This window comes from Leptonychotes weddellii, chromosome 6 (assembly GCF_054177405.1).
Source record: "Leptonychotes weddellii isolate Sample4059 chromosome 6, ASM5417740v2, whole genome shotgun sequence".
Classification (NCBI taxonomy): Eukaryota; Metazoa; Chordata; class Mammalia; order Carnivora; family Phocidae; genus Leptonychotes; species Leptonychotes weddellii.
The window spans coordinates 71,538,427-71,565,025 of NC_138374.1; the positions used below are offsets into that span (position 1 = coordinate 71,538,427).

The 26,599-nt window shown below is 41.4% G+C and overlaps 1 protein-coding gene across 1 annotated transcript in view; it reads right to left on the bottom strand.

The window, feature by feature from the left end:
* The window catches only part of A1CF (APOBEC1 complementation factor), a 79,793-nt gene extending 55,470 nt beyond the window's left edge, over window positions 1–24,323 (bottom strand). Inside the window, exon 1 of the mRNA XM_081824406.1 lies at window positions 24,238–24,323. The gene's annotated coding sequence lies outside the window, so the exon portion shown is untranslated. The remainder of the gene's footprint in view (window positions 1–24,237) is intronic.
* Window positions 24,324–26,599: the final 2,276 nt, after the last annotated feature.

The window sequence follows — 26,599 nt, forward strand, 5'->3', positions numbered from 1 at the left end:
CATATCTCCATGCTTATGTAGATATGAAGATGCAGTTTCAGCATTTTATCATCTGTGCTTTTTATTTGGGGACATAATTTGAACCCCATTGCAAATGTGATAATTGCTCCTAGTTAGAGGTTCACAGGGCAAGGGTGTGGTCGTCCTGAATGGTCCAGGCCGCGGTGGCATGGGGGCTCGGCAAGCTCCCATGCACTGACCTGCTTGTTTAGTGTCAGGGCTCAGGAAGATTCTGTGCTGGGCTCTCACCCTGCCCACTGGGCTCTGCCAACCAAGACTGAAGAACGGTGTTACACAGTGGTTTGAATCACATGCAGATTGAATGCTTTCAACATAGACCCTTTTAAGACTTTGCTGTGCATTGAGCTTTCCTACACTACATTTGGTGGTCATTTAAAGATTCAGATGAATGGGCCATTACTAGTATAGGAAACGCATAAAAAATTGGGTGAAAAGTAAAGTCATGTCAATAAAAGTTTCAACATATTCTATTAAGGTAATAACTAATAGACAAACTCATAGACAAGCAGCGTCTAGCATTGTCTAGAAAGTAAGACTTCCAATAAAATATAGAGAACAAGAGAAAAAGGAGATTTCAGAGAGACTATTCATCAGTTGTTATAGGGACAGAATAATTTCATGCCTCACATGTAAGCATGGCCATTCCTGCCCTTGATAGTTCTAGTAATTCTTGCCTGTTTCTAACCCCAGCCAATTCCGTCTTTACTCATTCTTTCAAGTAGTATTAAGTCAGAGCTGTGTGCATATCAGCTTCACCCCTCCCAACCCGTTTTGAGGGACGTCTATTAAGTTATCAGTTTCTGTTGCTGTCCTTGGCAAGAGGCAGTGATTTTCTTTCTTTCTTTCTTTCTTTCTTTCTTTCTTTCTTTCTTTCTTTCTTTCTTTCTTTCTTTCTTTCTATTTTTTTCTAATCCTAACTTTATATCTTGGCTAAGACAAATTTGAAACTATTTTTCAGATATTGGTGATTTGATACACATGTAGCATCCAGGTTAGGACACGGAGTTTTACTGAAAACTTTATAGTGTAAATCCTCTTTCTATGGATGCTACAGGGTAGGGGTGAAAGGAAACCTGTATTCAGCTTATTAGGCTAACTGGCTGCTGACTACAGTTCTAGAAATCTCTATGAAACAGTATAAATCCTCTTAAAAAATAAAACTACAAAAGACATTTGGAAGATTTCCAAAGAAACTAGCCTTTAGGACAACATGTAACTCTTGCACTTTCCCCAAATGTTGCTAAAATTGTCTTTTCAACAGGACATTCTCAACCGCCCCCCTGCCCCGCCCCTGTACTGGATTTAACCCCACAAAAGCAGGGAGGCCACCAGTGGACTGGAGTCTGGTGAGGTTAGTCATATTGGTCATTGTGTGTCTTCCAGATGTTTGAAGGCAAAGTCTATTGTTTTTTTGGCCAAGTTGTAGATTTGCTCTTTGCTGAGCTTCATCTTTTCCATCAAAACATAACAGTTCATGGTGAAATGACAAGTTTTATTTGCAAGGCCTACCTTCAGTTTTGGTTAATGATTAGTAAAGGTAACTGAAGACACTTTTACGTCAGAAAGGTCTTTTGATCACAGAAACTCACTCAGACATCGCTGAGAAAATCTCTATAACATCTTGACATAGCGTCAAGTCCGTAGAAATCAGGGCATAGAAATAAAATTCAGAATTTGCTATAAGAGACACCTCATCTTCAATGTTTATTTCTCAGAAGCAATCTCCTCTCCCAACACTGATCTAATCTGAGGGATGAACTTGGATCCCAGATAAATATTTTTTTTAAGCAAGTCACACTTCTCTTAAATTTGTTCAGTTTGGAAGAAAGATTGTGCAATACATTTTCTAATTTAATATCCCATAATTGTTCAGATCCCAGACCACTGCGTTTTGGAAGAGTAGTTCCCAGTGTAATTTATGGAGGTAGTAGGATTCAAAACTGATACAAAGTAGGCATTAGGAACATTGGCGCCAAAGGAGAACACTCAGGAGTTGTAAGTATATGAATATACTTCTCAGTAAGTATCACTTAGTCATTAAGAAATGTACTGAGTACCTACTGTCATTCAAGAATTTTTTGACACTAGGAAAATAGCAGAGAACAAAACAAATCCCTCTCCCCCCAAAATTTCACAGAGTTTTCTAGTGGGTGAGAGAGAGCCATAAACAAGTGAAATATGCAGGTGCTAAGGATAGTTTCTGAGGAGAAAAAAATAGAGATAAGGAATATGAAGTGTGTGGGTGGGAGGAGGGAGTGAAATGTTAGACGGTGTGATCCCGATGGGTGGATTTGTGAGGAGACCTGGTGACGTAAGGGATGTGTCTGGAGGAGACCATTCTGGGCAAAGAGCCGGCAAGCATGAGGGCCCTGAGGTGGGAGCTTCCTGATGGAAGAGGGAGCAGGCCTGTGTGGAGGGGATCGGGTTGAGGGAACGAGGTCAGAAGTGGGAGTTATCAGAGAGATAATGGTGGCCCAGGCCATAAAGGATCTTGCAGATCACGGTGAGGATTTTGGTTTTTGCTCTGATATGGGAGGCCAGAGGATCAACAAGATTTTTAACGGGATCCCTCTAACACTGAAGAGAGTTGGGGCAGGGCCGGGATGGAGGGGAGTGATGCCAACACTCTCGTCCTGTTTTCATGAAAGAGTTTGTGATTTTGTTCATTAGGATATTTTTGTCATGGATTCTAATTTGAAAAAATATGGCATGAAAACACCACTTGTTTTGATTCCTGAGTTTTTTGATGCTCCTACATGTTGCATTCGAGGCAGGGTTTCACTCACCTCTGACCTCACTCTGGTCCGCAGACAGCTCACGGGGTGAAGGAGGGAGACCAGTCAGAAACCATTGCACCTTCTGGGCAAGAGGGAGCAGTGGTGGGCCAGGGTGGTGAAGAATGGATATCTGTACTGGATGTACTGGATGCATCATGAGGGAAAAAAAATGAGGAGTCAAGGATGACATCCAGTTTTCTGGCCTGGGCAACTAGAAGAATAGAACTGCTATTAGCTGAGTTGGGGAAGAGCAAATTTGGGGAAGAGCAGGAGCTCTGCTGTTGGCATGCTGATTTTGAGATGCCCAGTAAATAGCCACATGGAGAGGCTGAGTGGACAGTTGGATCCACGAGCTGAAATTTCCTGAGAGAGTTCCAGGCAGGAGATATGATCTGGGCCTCTGGGAAGCTCTCTGCCTAGAGATGATATTGAAACTGTGAAATTGGGTGAGATCATCTATGAGCTGCGTGTAGAAAGTAGGTCCAAGGACTGATCTCTGGGGCACTCCAACTCTTGGAAGTCAGGGAGATAAGGAGGAACCCATAAAGGAGAATGAGCCGGAACAGCCAGAAAGGCAGGAGGAGAATCAGGAGGAGGAGGTGGATGGAAAGCCAAGTAAAGAAAGGATGTTGAGAACAAATGAGTGATGAGATGGGCACGTCCTATCACGTCAAGTAAGAGGAAGCCTGAATAGGGATGTAGATATTTGGATTCAAATCCTCGTTCTGCCTCTGACTGTGTGCCCAGAAGGTTCCTTAACCTCTTGGCATCCTTGCATCCTCAACTCAGGAAGCAGTAGTATTTCTCTCAGGGTTGTTGTATTATGTGAATAAATGTGTTGAAAGAGCTTTCAACCCTCCCCCACTCTCCCCCCCACCGCCACTTCTGGAAGAGGCAGGGCCCTGCACAGGTCCCTTCCCTTCTCCCTCCTCCTTGTATTCCATCTGAAAACAGGGTGAGGGAGGGGCTCACAATCCAGAAAAGTGGAGGACTCTTCTAGGTCTGCCAAATTTCTCTCCTCTGCCATTGATGTGTCCTGGTCCTTCTTGTGTTTTCTGAGCAAAGGGATACTTGGTTCAAAGGGATGCTCATCAGCAAACCTGCTGTATAAAGATGTTCCCCTCTTCTGTTCCTCTGCCTCCAGTCATTCTAGCGGAGACTCTGAGTCTCCATTTCCTTACGTATAAAGCATGAGGATAATAATAGTTCCTACTTCACAGGGTTGTTTTAAGGATTAAACATGAAGAGATTGAAAATACTTAAAGCCGTTCCTGGCATTTGATAACTGCCCAATGAGGGTTACCTATTAGATTATTTTACTTCTTATTGTAATTAATCTCTAATTCCAAGGGGTAAAATTTCAAAATCAGTTTCTGGGAAGGTAAAGTCTCACATGTTTAGCACGACACATCGTCCCTCCAGGACTAGACATCGTCCCTCCAGGACTAGACATCGTCCCTCCAGGACTAGACATCGTCCCTCCAGGACTAGATTCTCTTCCAGCCATCTCATTCCCTTCCCTGCCACTGGGGGCTACCATGCTGTCTTACACTTGTTGGCTCTCTGCTTGGAATATCATTCCTCCCCCTTCCCTTCCCACATCTAACCTTCACTGTGTTGGCCCTGTTATCCTTCTAGATTGGATGGAAATGCCTGCTCTGGGAGTCTTCCTTCGATACCCTCTCTGGCTCACATCAGGTGCCACCACCTTCATGCTCTCAAGTGAGCTCGTACAGGCTTGTACTGTTGCACATGATGTTGTAATTATCTGCTTGCACGGCTGTCTTTCTTGCTACACTGTGAGCTCCCTGAGTGTGGGGACTGTGCTGGACTCCTCTTTCTTTGCCCAGAAGGCTTAGCCTGGCATTATGCTAAGTGCTCAATAAATAACTTGGAGAACAAACGAAAGGCCTTAGACTAGCATTTTATTAAGGACAGTAACTTACACTTGATCTGAAGTCAATTGAATCTGCATCTAATCTCCTACTATTTATTTTTCTTCTTGTTCCATTCACTTCCAGAAAGTTCTGTCCTGGAGTGAATTTGCGTTCTGTGAGAAATGGATGTCAGTGGTTTCACTGCATTTACAAATACGTTCTTGTCTTTGGGAGAGAGACAAGAAGAGTAAAAGTTAGAGTACAAAGTGATTGAAAAATAGAGTTGACATTTGAATTCACTTTTCTTCTTTTCAATGCCTTTCTGGTTTTAAATTTGCAACACTGGAGCCTACTTGATCCAGAAAAGAAGAGCCTAGAAGTTATTGAGGGTTCAAGATTTCTGCCTTCCTGAAAGTCACAGGTGGATTGGACTGAACATCTCACCTTGGTTGAGACTTTTCAGTAGAAATTTCCAGAGTTCACTGTTAGGCAAGGTCAGAGCTGCTGTTCCTGACCCTTGACCCTGGTGGCTTCAGGTACCAGCGGGTCCTGGCTCAGGGAAGGTGGCAGGGAGACAAAGATAAGAAGGAGGCAAGAGAGAGAAGCAGGTAGGGGAGCAAAAGCTGACTTTTCTGCTTCTAGAGCTGTGGGGGGATACTGTATGCTGCCCATTCTTTATAACCCCAGGCTATAAAGCAGAAAAGCATATGGAAAAATTGTACATATAAATTGGGCTCGCAATTTGTGGAAGGAAAACTATGAGGGCATTGTAAGTGCTATTTGTTATCTAGATTTGCCCGAAGTTAGGCAGTGTTGGAAGATGAACGCCCTAGCGGAGCATCAGTTGGTGGCTGTTGGCAACAGAGAAAGTGGGAAAATTTTTAAAATAGTAAATTGGGCAAGACAGACAAAAGTAAGAGGGGCAGGATGGAGAGGAAGGTTAAAGACAGAGATTCAAGTTAGCAGCTTTCTCGGTTTAAAAATGCAACGTGGGTGCCTGGGGGGCTCAGTCGGTGACGCGTCTGTCTTCTGCTCAGGTCATGGTCCCAGGGTCCTGGGGTCAAGTCCCACATCGGCTCCCTGATCAGCAGGGACCCTGCCTCTCCCTCTCCCCCCGCATCATGCTCTCTCTTGCTATCTCTCTCTCTCAAATAAAAAAAATCTTAAAATAAAAATGCAATGAAGTAATTATCCTCAACTTTAACAAAAAGGTCCACAAGTATTAAAGGAATATCTACTATGTGCCAGGCACCGTGCTAGACGATTTAGTCAGGAAATAGAGTTTTGTTAATGTTAAAGTTTCTGTATGTATTTTATGGACTTTTTCTAAATGGGAGGAATAAGGGCATGGAGTGGACGGAAAGACTGTTTCTGACTTGGTAAGCAGAGGAGAGACGTTCCTCCATAACCGGGTGGGAGGCATTGGGGTCTGTGCGAGCAAGGTGGGTGATGGCTTCACGGGCCACTGGGACCTCTCCAGACCCAATCCGGGCTTCCCCAGTATTTGTGCGCCCATGTTGCATGATAACTCTCACACAGCATGCGAATTGTATAACTGGTTTTATCACGAGTTCCAAGCATTTAATATCTCCTGGGAATTTTACACAGAAGGAGTTCCAATTGTATCGACATGGCCTGTGAAGGATTGATGACCAAAGTTTATGCATTTGCCTACTGATGCTAAGTAAATATTACTGTGCATTACTTGATAAAGAAATAGAAACTAGCTCTAATGTTCTCCCTGGAAATGTTTACAATCGGTCTTAAGTTTACTTTGGAAGTGAATTCATGTGATAGCTCTTTAGTTGGCCAGGTATCATGAACCATGGCAAAATTAACAGAGAATATGCATACATAAAATTCCAGAATGTGGCCATAAAAACATCCCGCCAAGTCCCAATATGTGGCATCTTATTTTTAAAAATCAATATATTGGGGCATCTGGGCGGCTCAGTCGGTGAAGTGGCTGTCTTCAGCTCAGGTCATGATCTCAGTGTCCTGGGACCCTGCTTTCTCTCTCTCTCTCAAATAAATAAATAAAATCTTTAAAAAAAATCAGTATATTATCAGCCAAAAAATTAAGTTAACCAGAATTCCTTCTCTGTTATTAAGGCATTAGTAATGAATCATACATTAATTTGGGCCTGGGCAATTTGGGCCTAGACAAGGCTTAAAATAAAGAAAAATGACAGTTTTTCATAGTAGATATAGTAACTTGAAATTATTGAAAAAATCCCCCTTCTATACTAGGTTGACATGTCTTCAGAGAAAGACAAGCTTACGTTGAAATTTCCATCCGGCCACCATGATTTTAATTTTTCTTTTTTTTTTTTTTTTTAAGATTTTATTTATTTGAGAGAGAGAGCACTAGCAGGGTGGGGAGGGGCAGAGACAGAGGGAGAAGCAGACTCCCCGCTGAGCGGAGAGCCCGATGCAGGACTCGATCCCAGGACCCCGAGATCATGACCTGAGCCAAAGGCAGCCACTTAACCAACTGAGCCACCCAGGCACCTCATGATTTTAACTTTTCTAAGACCCTGGTTCTTATTCTAAGAACAGGAGCACTGATACCTAAACTTGAAGGGTATTGTTGGTTTGTTTTTTGGTCTTTTAGCAAAAGAACCAAATAGATAATGGATGTGAGAGCACCTAATAAAGTGCTGGGCATTCAGAAGATGCTCATTAAATATTTCCTTCTTGTTCCTTGTCTGCTGCTTTGGTTGACTCATCTTAGCGTCATCTGGGTTCTTCTGCAAAGCTATTCTCCTTTCTAGAAACTGTCCGAGGGAAAGAGAAATGCAGTTTTGAAAGTGTTATATTGACTTCTTTCATGTTGCTTCCATAACTGATCTGGTTGTTTCTTGTCTTTGTTGTCACTTCTCAGTAGGAAAAATCCCTAAGTCTTCAGTGTGTGTGTGTGCGTGTGATAGAGCACATTAGCGTTGTAATGAAAATTAGACACAATCTAAATATCAGTGATTAAGAAATATTTGAATAAGTGGTGGTACAGTGCATCTAATAAAACAACTGTTCTAGTAGAATATATAATTCAGATAGATATTTGTGAATAGAATCAAGTAAAAAAAAAGGTTAAGAACAGCAGTGTAGTCTGATTTCACTTTTGTTAATTTTCATATTTGTAAGGCATTATAAAAGGCTAACTAGGTAAACAAATCAGTTTGCCATTCTCCTTTGACTATTTTTAGCTTTATATAATATATAGCCCTTACTCTAATAATATAAAAAGTAAGCTAAGTGATGCTAATGAATTGTCAATGAGAATAAGTCATCAAAGACTAAGATGTGGCCAAGATTCTATTCTGGGGAAACTGTTGATCATTAACTAGAAAAAAATACTGAAAATTACGACAAAGGTCCAGCTAAAGAGGCCAGGAACAGAACAAAGTAGATGTAACGAAATCAGAAGGAATCAAAAGTAAATCAGTAAGACAGAAAAATCTGTAGACTTGATAAATGTGAGAGCTGATTGAAAGACTGGTAAGTTAACACCTCTGGCCATCTTGACAAAGTAAAAAGGAGAAATCTATTTTAAAAAACAGGTGGGAAAAATGGATATAACCACAGATGAGATACTCTTGATTCTTGATACTTTTATCAATATATTGACAGATACGGAGGCAATGATCAGTTACCTAGAAAACTCGAGGGTGAAATAAAAATTTGAATAAGCTGAGAACCACACACTTGTAATGAAAGAACTCACTGTCTTCTTCCTAAATAACACAAGGTCTGGATGGTTTTATTGGGCAAGTTTTACAAATCATTTAAGAAACAAATAATTATTTCATTATATAAAGCTTTTGAAGCATACAAAATAATGGAAAACTTATACTAAATCTGTCAATTTCATATTTCTGATACAAAGCCAGACAAATATATCACAAAATAGAAAACTATAGACCCCAATATCACATATAAGTCTAGATATAAACTACAGCAAAGCATCAAAATACTAATATACAATAAACACAATGCATTTATCACCAAAATACAAAGATTATTCAATTTTAGGGATTCTATTAATTCATTTCAGTGACAAGGAAGAAAAAACACAATCATCCCAGTAAATTAAAACTGGCACTTAATAAAATTCAACACCCACTATTGGTTTAGGGAAAAAAAACCTTGTTAAGTTAGTAATAGAATAAAACATCTTTAAATTGATGAAGAACATTAGAAACACACAGCAAATATACTTAATAGGGAAGTACAGCAATCATTCATTCTCATTAAAGACAAATTAACTGTGCACAACAATTAGAATAAAGGAATACTACAAGAACAGTAAAAACAAGTTTGTCATTGAAACAGAAATGGCAAATGAAACGAGAAGATCTGAACAATATGAACAAAACTCGTAAGAATAAACGTAATGTGAAGTATCCAAACTCTACAAAGAAAATGATAAAATTATACTGAAGGATGTAAGGCCTGGATACATGGAAGTGTTATTATTGAAAAGTATCTGTTCTTCCCATATTATTAATCTAAGGCAAACCAATTTAAATCTCAATAAAATTATTTTTAAATTTGACATATTGGGTCTAAAGTTCACCTGGCAGGAAAAACATTCAGGAAATACCACAGCATGTACTGAGTGTATAACATTCCTGGGAACTGGACTCATTAAAAGTTAAAATTAAAACAGACGTAGGAATAGACAAATAGATTAATGGAAAGAAAAAAAGAAGTCTAGACCTATACTTTTGTTTGTGTTGGAGTTTGCCGATAGGTGTTATTTCAAAGGATAGATCACAGACACTTTGAGAAAAAAGCTGGCCTACCATATCACAGCATATACCAAAATTGTAAGTGGATTAATGAAAAAATCTTTAAAAACACTGTATAACTACTGGAAGAAAAGATGGGGGAACTGTTTTTTTTTAATTAAAAAAATGGTTTTTTTAATAATCTTGTGATGCAGAAGGGCTTTCTAACCAGGCATATCAACCACCACAAATGAAAAGACTAACAGATTTGGGGCGCCTGGGTGGCACAGTCAGCTAAGCATCTGACTCTTGGTTTCAGCTCAGGTCATGATCTCAGGGTCATGAGATCCAGCCCCCATGGAACCAGGTCTCAGGCTCTGAGCTCAGCAGGGAGTCTGCCTCGGATTCTCCCTCTCTCCTTCTCTCTCTGCTCCTCCTCCCCATCACGCGCATGCTCTCTCAAATAAATCTTAAAAAAATTATAAATATCTGTAATGGTACAATAAAGGTTAAAAGGAAGCCACTGACAGGAAGAAAACGATTGCTATTTTTATATAATAGACTAAGAATCAGTATCTGTAATATACAAAGAGTACTTTTAGATCAATAATGAAAATTGATTGAATAATGATTTGCCCACATCAGTGGACAAATAAGCAAAGGGCACAAGCAGTCAATTCACAGAAAAAAAAAACGTTTGTAAACTTATTTAAATATAGTCATCAGATCAGAAAATGTAAGTTAAAACAAAAAACCAAGATACCTTGGCTTTGCCTATTACATAGCAAAATTTGAAAAGATATCAAATAATAAACAGAGCTAACCTTTCCTGAACACTTATTATATGCTATATTCCAGAAACTTTAAACCAAATTCATTTAATCCTCATAAAAACTCAATGGGGTAGGTATTATCATTCATATGATGCAGGTAATAAATAAAGTGAAGGGGGTTGGTTAATGTGTCTGTCCAAGGTCACCCAGGTAACAAGTGGCGGACCCATAATTTGAATCCAGGTACTCGGGCCAGAGTCTGTGCTCCTCATTACTATATTCAAAAATAGGTGAATGGTGCAGAAGGAATAGGGAGATTATCATATCTATCCAGCTTCTCTTAAAGAGTTTCTGTGAGGAACCCCATGACACCACGAGGAAACTGATGAGGCGGTTACTGTGAGTTTGTGTCGTCTTCCATAGGGACAAATGGTTTTGGTCATCTAAAGCACTATGGTAACTTAGCCTCTTTGCTGGAAAGAAAATGAGCTATTATCATCTGAGTAGTGCTGAGGGTAGACTGTGTGATGGTTCACCTGGACACATTCAGGACCTGACCCCTTGGACATGGTCCAAAATGGATACATGGTCATTGCCAGCTCTCTGCTCTGCACTTGGTCATACCACCCTAAAACCTCATTCCTCATGCTCCTTGGCAGAATGTGGAGCCTTCAGAGAAGACCAGGTGATGTATCATTGGCAGGATGTGACTTGGATTCCATGTTAATTTCTATTCTTAAGTTTAAAGCATTGGTTCTTTCTTCTCCTTGACTTTTAGCTCTTCTGGATTGTAGATAGCCAGAGAGGAGGGCGCCAGCTATGGGCCAGACACCTGATGTGGGGCATTGATGGCTAACCCACACAGGACTTCCAGTAGGCACCAAACACAACAACTTTGGGGGTGGGGTCTTCTCTCTGTCCCTCTGCCTCCACCTTCAAATGTCCATAGAGTTCCTCTTTTCCTTTTCCTGTCTCTTACTCTATTTATTTATTAAATTCTTTTTTTTTTTTAAGATTTTTTAATTTATTTGAGAGAGAGAATGAGAGAGAGAGAGAGCATGAGAGGGGGGAGGGTCAGAGGGAGAAGCAGACTCCCCGCCGAGCAGGGAGCCGGATGCGGGACTCGATCCCGGGACTCCAGGATCATGACCTGAGCCAAAGGCAGTCGCTTAACCAACTGAGCCACCCAGGCGCCCATCTCTTACTCTCTTTAATCCTTGACTTTGTTCTCTCTCCTCCCTTGGTGACAGCCCTGACTAACGAGGTTGCTGATTCCACCTGAAAGGTATAGCCTACTTTTAAGACAAGGTGTTAACAGCTGTAGAGGAGCAATGCTGATAGATGCAATTTTGTCAAGAAACTTTGGGCCAGGTGATACTTTTATGACTGTTTGTTGATGTTTAAATCTATACACCATCTTAGGGGCGCCTGGGTGGCTCAGTCGTTAAGCGTCTGCCTTCGGCTCAGGTCATGATCCCAGGGTCCTGGGATCGAGCCCCGCATCGGGCTTCCTGCTCCTCAGGAAGCCTGCTTCTCCCTCTCCCACTCCCCCTTCTTGTGTTCCCTCTCTCGCTGTCTCTCTGTCAAATAAATAAATAAAATCTTAAAAAAAAAATCTATATACCATCTTATTTGGAGTCATTTGAAGTCCTAGATAGAGTAACTTAAAATAGCAAAACCTAAGGCACTAGGGAAATTGCACTGTTGTAAAAATATCTATGGAGAAAATAAAACTATACCGGAAAAAAATCCATTGGAACTACTGACTTAAAGTTATCAGAAAAAAGGAATAAGCAGACGTATAATAGACAAATGACTGTATTGTAGTTTTTGTGTGTATCCTCGTCTGGGCAGATATGTATATACATACTTATCTACATACACACACTCGCCTGGACTAAATCTCAGCATTACAAACATGCAAGGAGTGAGAGGTGTGTCCTTCTAATTTTTTTCTTTTTATTTTCTTAAGTACTAATTCAAAATCAGGAATCAGATACAATCTCATTTGAAAAGAAAAAGTTACCCAAACTCTTGGGAGAGTTAAGCATGTCCATCTGGTGCACAGATCATCATTCTTGCAAAACAGTCCTGACACCTAGACATCCATTTTGTTTTGTTTGAGGGGAAGTTAATTTCAAATAGAACCATATATTTTCATTTAAAAACTGTATTTAAAATGCATAATTTGTGTTCCAATGGGAATACCTCCCACTTTTTAGCATATTCTGAAGTAGATAGAATAGAGTAGGAACATTTGATCTGCTTCAAAAGACATTTCACATTTATTTGCTTAAAATGCCCTTTAAATTATCAATAAGAAGCCATTAAATCCCTGGGATTTAGCTTGAAACTGTAAATTACACAAGGAAATGCAGGCGAGAAATCATTAACCTATACATGCTTTGTCAAAATAGAACTTTCAGATTTAACTGCAAGCATTCCTGGATTTTAGCAAGTCATATTCACTCTGTTAAATCTCCCCCTCCTGAATTTTTTAAAAAGATTTTATTTATTAGAGGGAACACGTGCATGAGCACGAGTGGGGATGTGTGGGTGGGAGGGGCAGAAGGACAAGCAGACTCCCTGCTGAGCGGGGACCCCACCCGCCACAAGCAGAGCTTGATCCCTGGACTCAGGGATCATGACCTGATCCAAAGGCAGACGCTTAACCGACTGAGCCACCCAGGCACCCCTTATCATGCTCCAAAAAACAACTTTACTGTAATCTTCTGCTCAGAGGATGTGTCCAGTTTGAATGAATTCCTTAATCGTGACTTGCCATAACTTGCTAAGCAGGGCCCTATCCTTAAAATATTGTACCACTATACAGCATACTCCAAACTGGCACTAAAAATAAAATCATTTAAGAATAGCTTTTGTCAACACGAGCTGACAGCAGATAAGAGATGCAGGAGCTATGGAGAAAGAGCAGACTCCCTGCCTGGCTTTACATAACAATCACTTGAACTGTGGCAGCATCCTCCCCACCCTAGAGGGATTCAGATTCACCTGGTCTGGGAGAGGGGCCTGGAAATGGTTAGTTGTAAGCCTCCAAAGTGGTACTGATTGGCAGCTGAGTTGAGAACTGCTGAATGAAGCTCGAGTCTATACGTGTTAAATGTCAAAACAAAACAATGAACAGTAATTGAATTTATCCCACCTGCTAAAGAGACGGGATCGATACCATGTAAAGAACATTGTATTAAAGAGAAAAAAAAGCCTATGAAAGAAAGGTAGACACTAGATGATAGGAGAAAAAGGGGGGTGATTCCATATTTTCTCTAATAATTGTTTACATTTTCATCATTCCTAATGAATAAATGTTTTCCTAATGCTAGTATTTAGAAATGCCAAAAAAAAAAAAATCACATTCTTACTAGCTTCTGGCTCAAGTGTGATTTGTTTTCAACTCTTTTTCTATGAGCACTGACCAGTAAGTTGTTTATATTCCCACTGTGACTTGCTGGGCCTCATTCCCATGCTTCTTTCCACAGTCTCCCTGGCTGAGACAAACTCAAGCTGCTCCCTCTGGGAGGATGTAGTTATATGGGTGTATATATGTCTGAACTCCCAAGCATGTGTGTGTGGACATGAATGTGTATATACACATGGGTGTGACCCAACTCCTGGCAGCTAGCGTTGGTAGCATGATATCACACGGGAGACCTCTCCATACACCCCTTTCCTTTTGTCGCTGGCTCTGACCCCACAAACTCCTTTCCAAATCCTTCAGCCTCAGCTCAGCTTGAATAAGATGATCAGAAACTCTGAAAGACCCTCATAAGTGACCAGTTGTTGGTAACACTGAAGATCGAGAGATGAACACGTTTTTTAATCCAAAAATGATTTGGGAAATCATTAACAGCAGGTGGAAACTGCATGTGTTGGAGGGTGGAGTGGGTGGTGAGGAAGAAATGCAGAGCTTTACAATCAGACAACTTATGAACTCTATACCCCATTAAGGTTCTACTCTGATGGCTAATTTTATGTGTCAACTGGACGGGGCCACAGGGTGCTTAGACATTTGGCCAAATATTATTCTGGGTATGTCTGTAAATGTCTTTCTGGATGAGATTAAAGATAGACTGAGTAGGGCAAATTGTCTTCTCCAAATGTGGTTGGATCTCATCCAATCCACTGAAGACCAGAAGAGAACAAAAACGTTGAGTGAGAGAGAACTCTGCCTTCCCAGGGACATCCATCTTTTCTGGACTTTGGACTTTTACTGAAACACTGGCCCTTGCGTCTCATGCCTGCTGGCTTCAGGCTGGAAATACACATCGTCTGGCCTGGGTCTCCAGCTTGCCAACTTCAGGGTCTGGGGCTTCTCAGTCTCCATAATCATGCAAGCCAACCACTTACAATAAATCCCTTTAGATGGACAGATAGATATATCTGAGAGGTGCTAGTCACTAGTACTGGTATCTTACAGGTACTAGAACAATGACAACAACAGAACCATTTTTGTATATGTACTGATTGGAATACCAGTTCTGTTTCTCTGGAGAACCCTGGCTAATACGTATACATAAATGGCTTCAGGGTGGTCATGTGCCCAGTAACTGTAAGATCAGGCTACAGATGGCTGTTGTGTTCTCTTCACTTAGTAATGATACCCAACTCTTCCCACCATGTCCCACTCTCTTAAGGATCCCTGGGAAAGAGAATTGGCAGAGGTTAGAAATTCTAGGATGGCATAGCTTAAGAAGAACAGAATGTCTTTGCATCTATGTTTAATTTCTAAGTTGACTTACAAATTGGGAAAGTGGTAATCACAGCATGCCATGTAGATGTTTCTCAGTCTAAAAGCAGATGTTTATTCAATAGCCCTGGGACCAATTATTTGTGTGGCAGATTACAGGGGCCTGATGAGCTATGAGTGCTGTATTTCATTCATCCTTGGATTCATGTTATTATGTCTCTTTTTTTCTAGTGGAGATTGTCCTTTTGAACTTAATTGCTGCATCTGGTCTCCTCAGACCAATTTGGAAAAATTAGGTTGAACACTCAATTCTCACCAAGACTGCCAACCACTAATTAATAAAATATGTTTGATCCTCGAGTGGAGCTTACAAAAATCCAGCTATCTAAAGCTCTATAGTACAGTAGCCCTGAGGTGATCTGACACTCGTAATGAAAGGCAGCCTTATGTTCCCTTTCAAGAAACTGGATTATGGAAGTTCTGATTTTATGCTAATTTTCATGCTTTGGCATAAATTGTCCTTATAAGTTCTTTCTCCTTATGTCTAGTCTGCCACTGAGTTCTGATACTTTGCCTTTCTTTTGAATTCCCACGGCCATTAATTATCATGTATGCAACCATCATTTCATACCTGGATTGTTGTCTTACCTTGACCTCTGGCCTTTTTTTCTAACTCTAACATCCTCTGCGTAACACTCGTTAATTTTCTTGACCATTTTATTATGTTACTTTCTATTTGAAGACTTTCCATGGCTCCATATTCTACAACCCTGTCAACCAATGTCATCACCTATCAAACGTACCCAACTTTATATCAACATCCAGTGGATAGCTTCTCTCTACTCAGACTAGTCCAGAAGCCTAAGAATCAGGAGAAGAAGGGAGATGGGGACTCTAGAGGACAGAGGTAGAAGTGAAGACAGCCTGGGTGGTGGGGGAGTTGAGTATGGATGGGATGCTGAATGCATGATGGAGTGTCCTTGCTTTATTACGAAGTCAGCACAGAACGCTAACAGGTTCACCTGTGCACTTTAGGAAGGAGACGCCTTGAGTGTTGCTGAGAATATATAGAGGCAGAAGGACTAGTGTAGGGACAGGTGAGAAAATGAAGAGAGGGAGGACCATCCCCTGCCCAAGGAGAGGAACTCATCTTTTTATTTCCAGCCCCTCCACCGAGCCCGGCACTTAGTAGACACTTCATCATACATATTTGCTGGACTGAGTGGAAATTTCATACAGCCTCTCTGACTACTCCAGACTTGGTTCTCTCTGTCCTAATTTTCTAGTGTCACCACATGATAAAACACACAGTATTTTGCCCTTTGTTGTTCATTCTTGATTTCCAAGTGGGGAGGGTGGCCCAGTAGACATACCATGGGATCATGGATTCAGACTGACTCAGATTCCAATGTTGAAGCTCTACCCTTAAGAACTTCATAAACTTGGATCAAGTTGTTTACCCAGATCCCAGCTTCTTCTTTTTGAAATTAGGGATCATGATGCCTGCCTCATAGTGTTGCCATAGTAATACAAAGAGATAGGACAAGTACATAGCACAGAGTAGGATATAGGGCACTCAATGCTGTTTTTCTTGGCCTCTTCTACCTCCTGTCCTGCTCTCCCCAGTTAGGTGGCTCTGTTATTCAGCAAACAATAGGGTGAATCTGTTATGTGCAGAGCAATGTGTTAGGTCTGTGCATTGAAAAAGAAATAGGATACCTTTTTTGCCTTTCAGGAACCCTCAATGTAGCATAGTAAATAGAATTGATTTTCCAGCGTAGTAAGAGAGTTTGGAGAAGGAAGGGAGAGGTTAAATATCCTAAGACTGCGATGGGGCCCTTGGGGAACCCTTCATGGGCCCCTTGAATTTAGGGACAAAAGTGCAATACATCTTTGTATCTAACACAGCGTCTAGAATAATGCTGAACTCGAGCAAGGGGTCCCTCAGTCAGTCCTGGTGGACAGATTAATGCGGTAATCCCAAGGGATCTCCTTCCTGCCCTTCCATCCAGCCACTCCCCTTGAGGTAGACTCCAATCCCCAACCCCTTCCTCCTCAGTCCTGATGCTCCACTTTGCCCCTCCCCCCATAATTTTCTCTTCTGAGGTCTGCTGTCCTGCTTGTGCAGGGGACTGATTTGGGGACAGGTTGTATTATCTCATGCCTGCGTTTTTGTCATGCTAATAATCCTGCTATTCTTCAATCTGCATCTTTGTAAGTGGCTTCGAGTCCTGATGGGTTCTTTGTTGTAATCATGAAAATAACACAGGCCAAGAGGCTTGCCCTCTGGTGTGAAGATCCAGATTTCTATTCTGCTACCTTGCTAATGACCCAGGTCCCTTCTAATCATTTTATACTGACTTAGTTAGGAGCCCCTGCCTGTGATGGAGAACATCTCTGTCTCGGAAAAACTGCAACAGTGTCAGAGAGAAATTGTCCATAACTTGCTCCACAGGCCAGTGCAGGGGAGAGTTATTTCTCAGCCACCTGACCTCCAGTTTTCTACATGTTCACCTCATAGCCTCTCTCTGTTTCTAGCCATGTTCTTCTAGGAAAGCAACACAGGAATGAGATGACTGTTAGAGCTGCATTAGCTAAGGTTTGTGCACACTTGCGTGCTATTGTTCTAAGCACTTTATGTATAATTTCTGATCCAATGCACAAAGTAACCTTGATTTTATGGAAGAGGAAACAGGCTCAGAGAAGTTCAATAATTTGCTGAAGGTCACATAGCTAGGAAGTAGTGGGGCCAGGATTCAAGCCCAGGCATTCTGGGTCTGGACCCTCCTTCTTTAGCAGTGCAAATGTCTTCTCTTTACCATATGCCATGCTATGAATCCATCCTTTAGATCACTGTGCTTTAGGGGATCCTTTGAAATATTGAGATACTAAATTATTATAGGAAGTATTTGACATTATAGCTTGTTTTGAAAGGCAAGTGAGAATAAGAGTTTCTAGACTTTATAGGTTTTTCTCCTGTCTTAAAATATCCTAAAGGGCCAGGTACTAGCGTTCTTGGATGATTCCAATTCTGGCCAGTGCACCTGTCTTAACTACCTGTTCTATAGTGAGGGAGAAACATGGAGGAATCTGGTAATTGTGATGCTCAAATATCTTTAATAATCATTCAAAATTAATAAGTAAATTCTTCCTCAAAGATCAGACAAATAGCGGTCATTCAAATACCTTAAATTTTCTTCTTGTTCCCTAGAACACCTCCATCCTTGGCCATTTCTCTTCTCCCTCTTCTCTTCCCTACCATCACAACTTACATGTCCTAAATGCTCTTCTTGGAATGGCTTTGCCAGGCTAGTTAATTTGCTAAGTGATTTTAGGCTAATGTGTTCCTGAATGTCAGTACTTCAAAGTGTCCCTATCACTCATACCCTGTCTCCCAACTAATGTGTATGTTAACAAGGAACTTCTGGAAGCATACTCTTATTATCCTAAATGAATAATTCCATTGAGGCCGGTGGAGCTGCTATTTGGGAACATCTGGGTCTCCATTTAAAGCTCCAAATTAGGGCAGTTTAAATATGGGACTCCCTGAGCATTTATAGACCTAGCAGCCCAATTTTTCTTTCCCTGGGGGAAAAGGGTGTGGCCTCCAGGTGGGAGGTGCTGTGTCTTCAGACCCTAGCAGAATTTAGGCATTAGGAAGCCAAGTCATTCAGGGCAATTACTGAGGGCTGGGGGTCTACACTTGGGTTCTTACCCTAACAAAAAAAAAAACTGTCTTTTATCCTTGGGAAACTCATTTAGCTCTTCTCTGTCCAATAAAGGACCTCAAAATTTAGTTCCAGTTCCAAGATTCAGTGCTTCTCTATGCTCTATTCACACCCTGTCTGCAGAGCGGTATGCGCCAGACTGTTGGTGTTCACTCCTGTCTCCGCCACTTTTTAGCTATGTGACCGTGTGCAAGTTTCTCCATGGTCCTAAGACTTGACCTCCTTATAGCAATAGCACCCACTGCACAGAACCCCACAGGGTTGAAGGAGTGAAGCTCTAAGCCCTGCTGTGGCAGGAGCTATGTCAGCACGGAAGAGCTATTACTCATTTCATTATCATCATCATCATCATCATAGGGTGCTGATTCTAACCAGTGGGCAGTCACTGCCCGCATTGTGAGGCACTGTGGGGTGTCTTCAGGCAAGAGGATTCCTGACCTGGTCATTTCCATGTGCCAACACAGACTTCCGCTGCATGGTACTAGCGTCTGACCTCTGACTGCCACGGAAAGTAACCAGAGGGATTAGGGTTTAAACAAATCTAAGAAGCCAATTAACTTCATGCAGAAGCCCCGAGCTGGAAAGATGAGCACTAAAAGCAATCCTAACAGAAAAGCTGGATAGAAGAATGTAAAGGTGAATTGAGAGGAAGGAAAGAAAATTGCCTTGATACCTAAAACCCTGCAAACGCCCAGCCAGTGTTCCGGGAGATAGTCCGGCATCCCTCCCTTCACTTCTTTCACGTGCCATGCTCGAAATCTTTGTAGGATCGTTTCCTTCTGGGACTCCTATGGGGCGAGTTTTCCTCTCACCTTCCACAGGGATTCTCATCCTCCCTTTCTAGTTTTGTTTTTTTAAGATTTTATCATTTATTTGACAGAGAGAGACACAGCAAGAGAGGGAACACAAGCAGGGGGAGTGGGAGAGGGAGAAGCAGGCTTCCCGCTGAGCAGGGAGCCCGATGCGGGGCTCGATCCCAAGACCCTGGGATCATGACCTGAGCTGAAGGCAGACACTTAACGACTGAGCCACCCAGGCACCCTCTCTCTTCCTAGTTTCATCTAACCTCTTAGTTACTCATCACTGGGGCAGTTATGTCCAGTACAGTAGGTGAAGCTCCCTATGTAATCCGCCCTCTGTTGCGTGAGCCCAGCTGGGCTTCTAGACTCTGCGTGAGCATCTTGCGGTTAACAGCTTTGCACAACTGGAATGAGCCGTAATGACTGAGCTACCTTGAAGAAAGTAGGCGTGCTGAATTGACCATGAAGAAATTTGGCATTAAAAAAGTCTAGGGGCACCTGAGTGGTGCAGTTGGTTAAGTGTCTGACTTTTGATTTTGGCTCAGGTCATGATCTCAGGGTCAGGAGATTGAGCCCTGCGTTGGGCTTTGCACTCAATGCGGAGTCTGCTTCAGATCCTCCCTCTGCCTCTCCTGCTCATGCTCTTTCTCTCTCAAATAAATAAATCTTTTTTAAAAAGTCTAGATGCTTCTGTCTAAAATGCTTTGTAAACTAGAATATCCTATAGAAATAAGGTATTAACAGTAGTTAATTCTGCTGTGTTAAGTGTAGTGTTCTTTGAATCAGTTGGGCATCCCCAAAACAATGATCATTTTTAACTACTGGAAGAAGGGGAGACATTACTACATCACTGAAATTGGGATTTTATAGAACTGCTCACTTAGTCGTTCCATCTGGCCAGATTGTCATGTGCAAATTCTCTTAGCCATATTGTTCCTGGGGGCAGAACACTGTGCATACCCTTGCAGACTGGAGGGGGTTATCTTAGTCCATACTATGCCCTTCCTCCTACTATTACCAGGGACGGAGGCCTATTGGAAGAAACAAACCTGGAAAATATTTTCCACATGGTCGCAAATACCCTACATAGATAAAATTGCACATACATATCCGTATAAGGAAAAAAAGAAGCTAAGTTTATTTTTAAAAAAATCAAATTAGGGAGCTCAAAGTACCAGCATATTTTAGTCAAGGCAGCCATGATTATAAAAGGAAATATTTAAATTTTTGGTTTGGATGAATCGAAAATATTCAACACAAAAACCTTAATTTATTAAGTTAAAGATTCTACATAGTTCTTAAGACAGATTCTGGTTGGATTGAGTTGGATGCACTCCAATGGTAGATCAGCTCTCCTGATCCAATCAGCAGGAATCATTGGTTAAGAACTTCCTGCATCTTACAGTATCTGCCAAGAAGCAGATGGTGTTTAGATTTCTAATAGGTAATGTCACTGCAATGGTGCTTCTCCTTTTCCAGATGCTTTCCCCCGGGGGGCGTTGGAACTGTTAGAACTGCACTTTACAGGAGCCTGGTTACTGTTTCCATGAATAAGATCAAATGGTGTTTATCCTCCATCGATCAGTACCGTCTTGTTTAAACTGATTGAGTCATTTAGAGACACATCAGGTAATGAAAACAATTGTGCAACAGTACCCAGCATACTCCCCAGCTTGCTGAGGGATGACAGGATTTTAAAAGACAGTTATTGAAACAGATTTATAACATCAACTGGCTGTGTGATGAAATGAACACCCACCACCGCAGGCTGCCCCATGGGTTTCAGAGAAAAGGGCATTGGGCATTTAGCTAAGAGTTTCCTTGAGCAACATTCTCTAAAATAAAAGCATGCTGTGTTTTGTTGTTGTTGTTGCTGTCTTTTTAGAATAAAAGAAAATAAGAGGTTTTGTTTTTTTGTCTGGATAAATAGAATACGTTTACTCCTGTGACTAATCAGGACTGTATTATTTGCGTGTAGTTTTTGATTTACTATATCAGTGGAGTTTTTTTTTATTATTATTGTATCAGTAGAGTTTTGACAAAGAGCAGCTAATGGGTAAGTTTGGAAAGTTTCAGGATATTTTTTTGGAGATGATTACAAATAGAGAAATGGGAAGGGGAAGAGAGTTTTGCCAAATTCCTGCCAAGTGCCAGGGATGATGCTTTAACTATTTTGCTATGTCATCTCATTTAATCTTCACTGAATTCTGCAGGGTGGATTCATGGCACACTCGAGGAATCTGAGATTCAGGGAAGTTAAGTAGTGTGCCTGAGGCCACACAGCTCAGGAGTTTGGGAACCTGCCTTCCAGCCACGCTCTGTCAGGAGATGAGTCTGGTGTTCTTTCTAGAATTAATCTGGAAAGTCTCTGAGAGAGGCATGGTCCTGTTTGATGGAAGACAGCTAAGCCATCAGGTCCCTCAGATGTTTTCAGTTGTGGTGATTTCAGTTGGTTCTGGTTTTATGAATGCTGGATGGGAGCTCTAAAAGGGATTTTTTCTTTCTTAAACTGTGTTCTGAGGAATCCCATTTCAGAGACATGTTAATAGATGTTCCTGAAAGATGTTCTGTTATAAATGAAGCTGAGGAAATGAAACATCTCAGTCCTAGATGCTTAGAAGTGCATACATTTACACACACAGTAAATCCTCAGTCCCTGTGAGGACAGTTACGATGGTGACATGTGTGGGCTCCGGAGTCAGACCACCTGGCTGGGGAATCTGGCTCTTTGCTTCCCAACTGGGTGATGTGGAGCCTTCTAGGTAACTAATCCCTGCTCAATTTTCTCATTAGTAAAATGTTATAATAGTATCTACCTCATAGGACTGGTTTAAGAATAATATAGATGAATGCATGGAAAGTGCTCAGGACTACACTTGGCCATATAATGCTCAATCAACATCTGTCATTGTTAGTATTGTCCACCTAATAACAAGACCTGCTTTAAAGTGTCTACCTTTCCTCAACTTGACAACAGGGTCACCTTTTTTGAGCCACATTATTAATGTCCACTGAATAAAGTGTAAGAAATGTCATATTCGAAATGACACAAAACAACTTGGTATTATTAGCCCAGTTAAAAATAATAAATAAATATTCAGCGTTTTTCCTTTCCATCCTGTCAATTCATATTTGCCCACTAAGTTTTTTTTTGTTTTTTATTTTTTAAATTTTTTTTTTAAAGATTTTATTTATTTGCGAGAGAGAGAATGAGAGACAGAGAGCATGAGAGGGAGGAGGGTCAGAGGGAGAAGCAGACTCCCTGCTGAGCAGGGAGCCTGATGTGGGACTCAATCCCGGGACTCCAGGATCATGACCTGAGCCTAAGGCAGTCGCTTAACCAACTGAGCCACCCAGGCGCCCTGCCCACCAAGTTTTTTTTTTTCCCTTTCTTTTTCCCAATTCCCTTCCCCCTTCCCTTACACATGACAAATAATAAATTGGAACAGCAAAATGTGAGAATTGTCTCAAATGGGCAGTATCAATATAATTCCAGAAAATATGGCCCTGAAATATGAACCAATAAGTCATTTGTCTATTATTCTGTATTTAGCAGGGGAAGGCCTTGGCCCTTTAACAAGTAAATGCTCTTATTCTAGTAAGCACTGTTATCTCCGGACTTATGTTCCTACTGTGTATGCCTCAGCACATTATCATAAAGGATATTTCAGACCAGACCAACATACCTTTGAAGCTTCTAAATTCTAACAAAAGTTGAGCTTGTCAGTGTATATTTTGCAAAACACTAAACCTGCACAGTGCACAAATAATACTGTGTTCCTCACCTTCTTGAAGATACACAGTACACATCTGAACAGTCCTACCGTAAATACACTTGTTTAACTTTGAGCCCATTCTCCTTGGAATTCGTTTTCATAATCATGGAACAAAGTATTTCAATCAGAGTTTAAGAGATTTTTGGTAGGAATGGATGTTCCTGTTAAGTGCTCTGACACCTTCCTTAAGATACAGTCGTAGCGTATTTTGGTTGTGAATCATCTTTCTGGAGTGAACAAAATGATCATGTGAAAAATATATCCACAGCAGCACGGTTGCCCAAACCAACCCAAGAAAAAGATCTAATAATTAGCTATCCCCAAGGTTGAGATTTAACACATTCAAAGCCAGTCATTTTCCATGTCTGTTTTTGTTTTCTTTTCTTTTTTTCTTTGCTAGAATGAAAAGCGAATAGCTTAAGGCATTCCTTTGGTGAGTAGGATCCTGGGAAATGAAATAGCAAGAATTCACCAAGGTGATTTTGGGTGGGTTTATTTTCTGTGGGCTTTTGTGTTTTAGATTTTGGTTTCGGGTGGTTGCGAAGGACAAAGGTGAGGGAAGGAAAGAGTTGAAAATATGAAATCTAAGGTATGATAGGAATTACGACCTACACAGAGAAGTCAGAATCTGCCAGTGATGTTAATGCTTTTCCTCTTTTAATTACATTTTTTATGTTTCCAGGGGGTCCTAGGACCAGGATAAACAGTCAACCACAATGCTCCCAGCTATCTGGCCATTGCTAAATAAACTTCTCGGAAACATTAGCCCTGCTCTTGAACCCAAGGTGGTAAATCTACTCTTTAGCCCCAGAAATTGATTACATCAAGAAGCCGAAGATGGCTGCCATTTCATTCTGAGATTATATGATTCTTCCAATATATTCTCTTGTTTTCAGGTTGCTCCATTAGTATAAAAACCAGCCAGAAAGTGCCCTGCATTAGGCTCTCTAATAGAAGAGGATAGAAGCTCTTCTCATTGCATTCCCACTGAGCCACACTGCACAGTTTCACAGAGTTGAAGCAAGAAAAAGCAAAACACATGGACTGTACCTGAGTGATCAGAGATCCCCACCCGGAAAAGGTTTCCTTGATTATGGAGAATTCAGCGTGTCACTCTGGTTATGCTCTAATCAACATATCAAACTCCAAAGGTTCATTGGCTTTAGGTTTGGTTTACAATTCCTGAAAGTTAAACTTTAACTCGCTCTGTCCCTCTCATCCATACAGCCCTTTGACCAGATAACTGGGTCACTATAGCCCACAGAATCTACAAAACAGCCAGGCTCCTTTGTTTACAACATTAAAATATATTTTGCCTTAAAAACAGTTGATGTGAATAATGCTTTTGAAGCTGTTTTTGCGAGTTACGTATTTAAAAAGCAGAACTCGCTGCAGTTTGGGTAACTATGCTTTTATTTATGTGAGCTTCCCTGTTTTCTGTTCCGTCAAAGGGATATGAAGTCTAAGGTAAATTTGGGAGAGTCTTTCTTTCTTCCTTTTTTATTCATGCTTTTTTATATCACTGTATTGCATGGAGTAAAGTGTGGAGTTTCAGGTCAAGTATGCAGATAAATGCTGGCTTATAAAAATGAAATACCCAAAGCATTTATGTAACCAAGTAAATAGGGTCGGATTGGGGTGGGGAAACAGGCTTCTTTTTTATGCAAGCTGCTCCTACGGATTTTAAGAGGGCCCATTACTGTGAAAGCGTAACTGTCAGCTGTGGACTGGGTTACGGGAGATCCGAAGCTTGAAGTTCATGGCTTGAAACCTCAGTGGTAACTGTGTTTCTTGAAGAATAAAGGAAGTGACATTTTCAAAGATCTAACCTCGAGATTCTAAGTTCTCTGGTAAGAGCTCTAGTGTGTGGAGGAAATTCTTAAAGGTATAAAGCCCACCTAAAAAAAAATTTAAAAACTCAAAGCCCTCCCAATTTTGAGTACATTTTGGCTTAAGGGTTTAGAAGCCACCAGCCCCCTAGAATTAGAGGCTACCCTCACTTGGTTTCAGTTCAAATAAGAGGAGTCTGATTTTCTAGGAGCCAACTATTAACAGAAGCACGTGGGCCACAGGAAAGTGCAGAATGAACAATCCTTCCAGAATATGGACATAGAGGAAGAGGCGTCAAACACGCACGTGGGAATCTAAAATGCTGGATGTAAAGCTTGTTGCCGGAATGTTCGTTCTGCTTCCAGTTTTCAGTTCTCAGACTTGTGGAAGCCTTGATTTGCTTCCGCTTCTCCCAAATCGATGCGTGACCAGGGGTGACAGAACACGCGCTATGCCTTGGAGTTGTGCCCTGGGAGTGAGCTCTGCAGGGGTGGGGGGGAGGACTCAAGCTCCTTGTAGCTGCACTGCTGCATGAAGGACACACCCCTGGACAAGACCCTGGGACTGGACCCCCCATGGAGTAGTTTCCCTGGTTATTCCGGAGAAAGCTCAGCCTGGGCTCCAACAGTTCCCACATGGATGGGGAATCCTGACCTTGACTTTGCCTGGTCCTGCAGAGAATGGTTGATATTTTAAAACTGTTCGTCCTGGGAGGGTTTTCTTTGTCATGTTGCGAGGTAGGTGCCGGATGGTGAGAAGTAGAGATGAGGAGAAAAGCCCGGGATTTTAGGTGTCTGGTGGAAACAGAAAAACGCAACAGGTAAAAGTAGGCATTTATTAACTAGTTAATAAAAAGAACTGGTTTCTTATTTGAGGGGTCCTGGCGTTCAACAAGATAGGGCTGTACTCATGTTAAACCAAAGTGTTTGAAAATAAGTTAAAATAGCCCTAAAGCCTGATAATTAAATGGGACAATTGACATATGAATCATAAGAGGAAAGACAGTAATGCATTTGGTGTCATTAGGATATTGCTGGAAAGTTTTTTATTTTCTAAATCCTCTCTTTTTGCAGTGATAGGGATATAACAGTCCACAGTAAACAGGGAAATAATGAACAATCTCTCTTGCTGGAGGGTACTTAAGGGGACAGTCTGTGGCACGGGGACAAGGGGAAATCACCCCATGACCCTGATCCCATCAGTCCAGTCAAGGGAAATAACTGTACCCAGAATGGCTGGGGTTAGCCCTTCTGGGGCCCCATTCTCCAGGGAGGGACAAAGCCATAATCCGTCAACCGTTATCCAATGCAAACAAAAACAAATCATTTTAAGTAGTAGCTGGTAAGTATTTTTTCATTTGTTCTATAAATGATCACCGAGGACCTACTATCTGCTGAGCATTGTGTGAGATGAGTGGTTATTTCAAATGAGGGTTGAATCTATTAGCAGGCTGTAAACTCAATAAACTGAGTTGTAGCCAACATTTTTAAAACAGAGTAGAAAATGGGCGCCTGGGTGGCTCAGTCGGTTAAGCGACTGCCTTCGGCTCAGGTCATGATCCTGGAGTCCCTGGATCGAGTCC